A 6,985-nucleotide genomic window follows, 5' to 3' on the forward strand; every position below is an offset into this window, starting at 1 on the left:
GTCAGACGGGAACCATGGCAACAGGCCAGGCTGGCTGCACACAGCCAAAAGTGTGAATGATTATGAGTGTCAGTATGTGAGCAATAAAAAGAGACAGAGTTTATGTGCATGTCTACATTAGTTTTCCAGCGGACATCTGCTTAGGGTCTCCTGTGACGTCACACACACAGACACACAGACACACAGACACACAGACACACACACACACACACACACACACACACACACACACACACACACACAGACACACAGACACACACACACACACACACACACACACACACACACACACACACACACATGGCCAGCTCCTGCCTGGAAAGATCTGCCACTGTTGCGCTGGAGCACCCGACTAATGACATCACCACATCCTTCTGCCGCCGAGACGGTTTGATTGGCCTTCTGCAAAAGTCCTTGCTGAGAGTGAGGCCACTGGTGCCAGAGCTCTGCTCACCATGTTGAACAGGCAGTAATAATGGGTTTATTGATGTTAGCTAGAGTCACAACGCAACTAATGAGGTCATCTTTGTGGAATCAAGGACAGATTTAATGAAGGCCAAGCTAATAAGTGACATGTGCCATAGCACTCATGCTGTCACACTTGGCACAGAGAACGTCTTGGGGTGGGAAGCCAAGAATAATCACAGCGGCCTTTAAGACTACAAAAAAGGAAAATAAAGATGAGTGTGAATAAAGGTGTTATGTGAGAGGATGTTGCAACATTTACTAAACTGTGGGTAATACACAGGTGCCGTCAATACACAGGTTTATTTTCATAAAATTACATAAAATACTATAATCCAGTTTATACATGGTTAGGTTTATAGATGGGACAAAACCGTAACAAAGTGATAAAGAGACCAAAGACCAGTTCTTCAGCAAGTTGCAGACCTGAAAAAAGGTTTGTGGCCATTTGCACTGATAAGTTCATCATCATTGGAGAAAGCATCTTCCCAGATAGATCACCACATACATGGAGATAACCAGACTGGTGATAAAGATACAGTTAGTTGGCTAGCTAAATATGTTAACGCCAAACCTCCACTATTTAATATTGTGACAGGCCGAGGTAACATGTAAAAAGGTGAACATTTCTCAAATAGTAATATCGATACATATGTTTAATTGAATTGTATTTGATTTATATAGCGCTAAAACAATAAAATTGTCTATAACCGCAGAACGTTGGGAAGCCCCATTCAAGTGAATGGAGCATTCTACAGCATTAAGAAGAGCCGTGTAATAAATACCGATATATTACCCAGCCCTTCCTGGACCTAGCACAGGGCAGGGAGCGGTAAAGAACGTTTGTCCCATGATGGGCAAGAGGACTAAACAAGCAAGCTAGTGACTTTGCCCCCAACCATCTCTACTGGATTAAATACCATTTATCATTTAAAAAAATGACTAAAAGTGACTGCATACGTCCTTCCCCAAATGACAGACTCATGCCAGATAAACACATGCTATATAGTGGCAGTGCCCCATCTTGGCAAGAGCCCTTGGCTACCCACCATCAGAGCTGGACAGCTTATCTGTCTGATGCTGGATTGGCAGAAAGCAGCTGTCTGTTTGTTTGTGCTGCCCTCAGTGCTGGATGAGACAGCCTGCCGGCCAGCCAGATGTGTTGGACTGGGGTATGTGTGTGTGTGTGTGTGCGTGCGTGCGTGCGTGCGTGCGTGCGTGCGTGCGTGCGTGCGTGCGTGCGTGCGTGCGTGCGTGCGTGCCTGCTACAACTCCACTGTTCCACTATGCACTGTTCAGCTATGAGGAGTGAAGTGTGAATCTGATAGGCATACTTTGCCAAGATTTGGTCTTCACCTCTCTGTAAGTCTCCATTGTTCCAGATTTAGCAAGCCAACAGGGGATTTGCACTGATAATGCCCCCTGAGTTTATATAACATTCACCTCAATGGGCCTGTGCCTCTCAATATATCACCACAAAATGCACCTCTGTGTACGGGAAATAGACTGTTTGTGTGAAGATAAATCTCTTAACAGGTACTGTGACATTTCATATAATTAAAGTTTGGTCACAGCTAATTTGATATATCCACCTCTCTCTCCCTCTCTCAGTTCTCTCCATCACTTTGTCCTACATACAAACACTCCTTTCATTAAATGTAGCCGGAGTCAGCTTTAAAAAGAGGTCACACAGATCCAGCAGAGAAGGGTATAAGAAGTTAGGCAATATTAGGTGTGTTCTTGTAAATGACTCCCCATCCCACCCAACCCCAAGGGCCCATTTGACATTGGTTAGGGCCATGAGCCTAGATTTGGACAACATGGCCATTTCTCAAATAAAATTAGACAAACAGCTGTGACATCACGATGCTAATATATCAGAAAGTGGAAAAGTACACATATATATTATACCCTGTTTGCTGAGTCTTCATGTGGACAGCGTGTATGTATAAAACCCTCAGTCTTTCATAGAGCTCATGAAGAATCCTCAAGAGTTCTTAATTTCACCCTTTTCCGGTCACGTGCTTACGGCCCCTCCTCTGTTTGATGGAGCTGTCCACTTGCACAGTGAGTGGTCTGTTCATCCAGGGGTCAGAGGTCAACCCCAAACAGAACAGTGAACCAATAGAGTCAGTGTGTCATGTGACTCGGGCTCAGGATATTGGGAAGAGCTCATCGTTCTCTCGGGTGGAAGCAGAGACTGGGTTCCAAGGCATGTCTTGAAAACATCCTGCTGCTCTGGAGAGGGAAAACACATCCTGTCATTTCCAGCCTGGGCTCTCTCATGAACACATAAATACATGTGTTTTTTGTTAAACTGACATTCTGCTGGAGCGTAGGAACAATGTACAAACCATAATAATATAGATGTCAGTCCATATAATACATTAAATATATAAAGTTGGGGAAAATCCAAGCAGTAATTGGTAAACAGCTGTTTGGTAAAGCAGATGAAAGAAACTATGCAGTACACAGGGCATCTGAAATAAATGTCAGTGTTGTGTAAGCAAAGTGTATAGGCTGTAAATGTAAAGAATGTAAACACGATGTATTCTGTGTGCTGGGAGTCCAAATCTAGCAGTTTTTTTGGGAACAATTGCCAGGAGGAAACCTCCTTCATAAGGGTGGAGGATTGGAGGTCAGGAAATGTAATTAGCGCAGGGTCTGGCAGCTGAATAAACCATGCAAAATGGAAAAAAATATATATGAGTGTGAAATTCTCACCAACAAATGACAACATTAGTGATAGTCTCATTCTAACAAAAATATAACAACAACTATGCTCTTCTGTGACTTCAAATGATTAAGACTGGAAGAAAGTAGGCAGACATGCACGTAAACAAATTCACATAACAAATACACAATGAAGTAAAACAATCTTCCTTAAATTGACCCATATTACAGATAATTGGTTGCAAATGTATTTCTCTTTTTTGTTTACGGATGACAACAAAAGCTTACTATAACTGTTGAATGTTTATTTTAAAACGTATTACACATTGGGTTACATAACAAACTACGAAGGATAATGTCTCTGAATTTCCAGCAGGTGTGAAAGTACAGTAGAGAAGGTTGGCAGCAGCTACTCGATATCAAGTGGGCGCGGGAGGCAGACATGGACGCCAATCTAAAATATGCTCTCTTCAGCCAACTGTGGCATTCAATAGAGGTCAACAGTTACTGTCACCTGGCAACACTCTCCATGACCTGGGGCTACAAGCTATTATGTTTCCTTTTCAAGAAACAAGAGAGTTCTTAACTGAGTATCAGCTTACTGTTACATTGCCTAGTCCTTGCCACCTCTTTGAGTACATTTGCGTACAATGATGTAAAAGAAACTGTTTGTCTAGTGTATAGCTTCAGGTAAAGTGGGATATGCTGTCTATGGCAAAGTAGTGCCACAATTGTCTGTTTAAATGTAATTTAACCATGCCTGCAATGACATAAATATACATTACACACAGTGATACTGTAAATTCTACCAGCAACACTATTAACTTCACAGATGTCTGTTAAAAATCACAACGTGCACAGGGGGTGGCTAAGGTTGCCCGGGCAACTGCCGTTTGCCCTCCTCGAGTCAAAGTGCCCCTCTGAGGGGAGGGGGGGGGGGGGTTGTAGCCTTATTCACCTCCAATCGATAAGCATATGGGCAACAAGAGTGGAATCAGTAGGGGGAGGGCAAAGTAACTAGCTTGGGCATGCCCCCTTCTCTGTTTACTCTGCGGTACTGCATGTACGACCGGCTCCTGGGCCTGCATTTCTTTGCCTCAAGAGACGGTCACGGTTGTCTTCTTCTGTGTCGATGAGCAACTGCTTTGACGTTGTCAGAAAAGGTGAGTTTTAAGTTATAGAAATTAATAACAAATGAACAATCATCATCAAGTTTAATGAAATGAATTAGAATCTTCATAAATCCAGGCATGGTTTGACACGTTTAGCCTAAATAATCAGACAGCTAGCTTGCCTACCAGACAACCAGCCCGTTATCACATGCTAATGCTTTGATAGGAAAACTAAGTTACATGTCTTCTGATGGGTAGTTTCTAACATTTTGTTTTAACAAGAAGAATAGATGATGCATTACTTCCGTCACATGAATTATTTAATTCAAAATCAGTGGTGGAACTTTAGACAATTTTTTTGATAATGGTTGAGGTGACCCATTCAGTAGGTACATTAAGTTAGCTGATTAACTTATACAGCAATACCTTTTTGTCCACAAGATGGCAGCACACAACATAAATATTTCCCCTCTTGCTACATAGCTAGAGTAGCTAATTACAGGTGGAAAGCTATGAAAGAACGTTGCATCCAGGAGCCTTCATAAGCAAACATGATGTGGCTCCACTTTAAATGATCCCACTTTTTCATTATCCACATGTCTCAAATGTTGTATGATGTAACATAGCTTAAAGAAGCATTCCGGATCAATTGCTATTCGCTAACGATATGCTCGCGGGTAAAACTAACGAAATCTCTTGAAATATGCTGACTTTGACATTATGACAAACTAGTTACTCAACAACTGTCCTAACACAGTCAAACATCAAGCAAGTGCAACACAAGACAAAGCAAGACGGCAAATAAGCTACTTACTAGTTTGGCAGACAATAGAAAGCCGGGCGGCGTCAGGCAATCTTACATTTAGCAGTTATAAGCCTATGGACCCTGGTATAGCAATGGCACAAAGGCAATTCTCCTTATTAAAAGTCACTGTAGTGGCCCAATTTTTTTCAAGCAGTTCCTTTAAGGTAAATCTGCTTATCCTAACCCTAAAGTATAATTGTTGCATACTGTTACTTTAACAGGACACATGATATGTCCAGGAACAACATAAAGAAGGGCGCAACAAGTAAAAACCAACAATATTTATTGATTGATCTTGAAAGTATTGGCTTACAAAAGCAAAATAAGTCATCGCATAGAAAATAATTCAGTGTTTGTGCAAGAAGGGAACAATCACACTGAAACCTATGAAAAGTGACAGTGGTATATAGAAATACAGACCGCGTTAGCCACTTCACGACCACAATTTTCTTTCGTTCCAATTCTTGGATGTAGGATTCTCATCCCTTTGTAGAAACCTGTTGAATGGATACATTTTGTCTATGAAGTCCTAATAGTATTTAGTTTTATACCATTTATTGGAGACCAGTCTGGGATTTTAGTCAGTCACGATCCAGGTTTAATCTTGAACAATGGGTGGCCACCATTGTGAGACAGAGGCTTGAAGATCCAACAGTCCCTCACAGCGCTTCACCTCAGCATATCTGATTATCCCTTGTAGAATTAGCTCTTAAATGCTGAGTTTAGGGGTGTAACTGTCTATTCGAATAGGCCCTGGATACAAAGCTCTTTGTCCTGACCTGTGGGGGGAAGGTGAGAGCCTTGTCTCACCTCACTCCTCAGGTCAACCCAAAGTATTTTCACCCAGGAATGTTTACATGCTAGTTAAATCCAAATAAAGTAACAATTATAACTAGGTATAAGAAACATTGAATTATTGACTATGGCATATCCTTATCCTTCTCAAATCTCAAATGCCGGTCCCTTCAGTCCTTATTGTTTTGTTGTCGATTTATCTTCATTAGTACGCCGACTTAAAAGAAATGTTTCTGTTAAAGAGCGAATTGAGTGGTTGCACTGAATGTGAGCCATCTTGACAGGATATGCCTTCGTCAAAGCTGTATGACGTTCTTATACGCTTTTACGTCCAATACTTATGACAAGGCATGGAGGGGTGAGCCCTCCCAGAAGCCATAGAGAATGCATTGAGAGCTCTGTTTTGTGATAACTAGAAAATGCATTTCCTGAAGGAAATACCAGTGCATGAAATGCAAAGGTTAAGAAAGGAAGAAGAAAAGAAAGAAGAGTGAAAGAAGGAAAGAAGAAAGGAAAGAAGAGTGTAAGAAGGAAAGAAGAGTGAAGAAAGGAAAGAAAAGTGGAAGAAGGAAAGAAGAGTGGATGAAGGAAAAAAGAAAGGCAAGAAGAGTGGAAGAAGGAAAGACAACAGGAAAGAAGAGTGAAGAAAGGAGAGAAGAGTGGAAGAGGGAAAGAAGAAAGGAAAGAAGAGTGAAAGAAGGAAAGAAGAAAAGAAAGAAGAGTGAAGAAAGGAAAGAAGAGTGGAAGAAGGAAAGAAGAAAAGAAAGAAGAGTGAAATAATGAAAGAAGAAAGGAAAGAAGAGTGAAGGAAGGAAAGAAGAGTGGAAGAAGGAAATAAGGAAAGAAAGAAGAGTGAAAGAAGGAAAGAAGAAAGGAAAGAAGAGTGTAAGAAGGAAAGAAGAGTGAAGAAAGGAAAGAAAAGTGGAAGAAGGAAAGAAGAGTGGATTAAGGAAAAAAGAAAGGCAAGAAGAGTGGAAGAAGGAAAGAAAAATGGAAGAAGAAAATAAGAAAGGAAAGAAGAGTGGAAGAAGGAAAGAGGAGTGAACAAGAGTGGCTCTGGATGAAGAGATAAAGAGAGAGTGAAAATATTGAAAAAAGGAGATCAAAATGGAGTGAAGAAGAGAGATTGAGTGTG

Source organism: Sprattus sprattus, assembly GCF_963457725.1.
Source record: "Sprattus sprattus genome assembly, chromosome: 3".
NCBI classification, from domain to species: domain Eukaryota; kingdom Metazoa; phylum Chordata; class Actinopteri; order Clupeiformes; family Clupeidae; genus Sprattus; species Sprattus sprattus.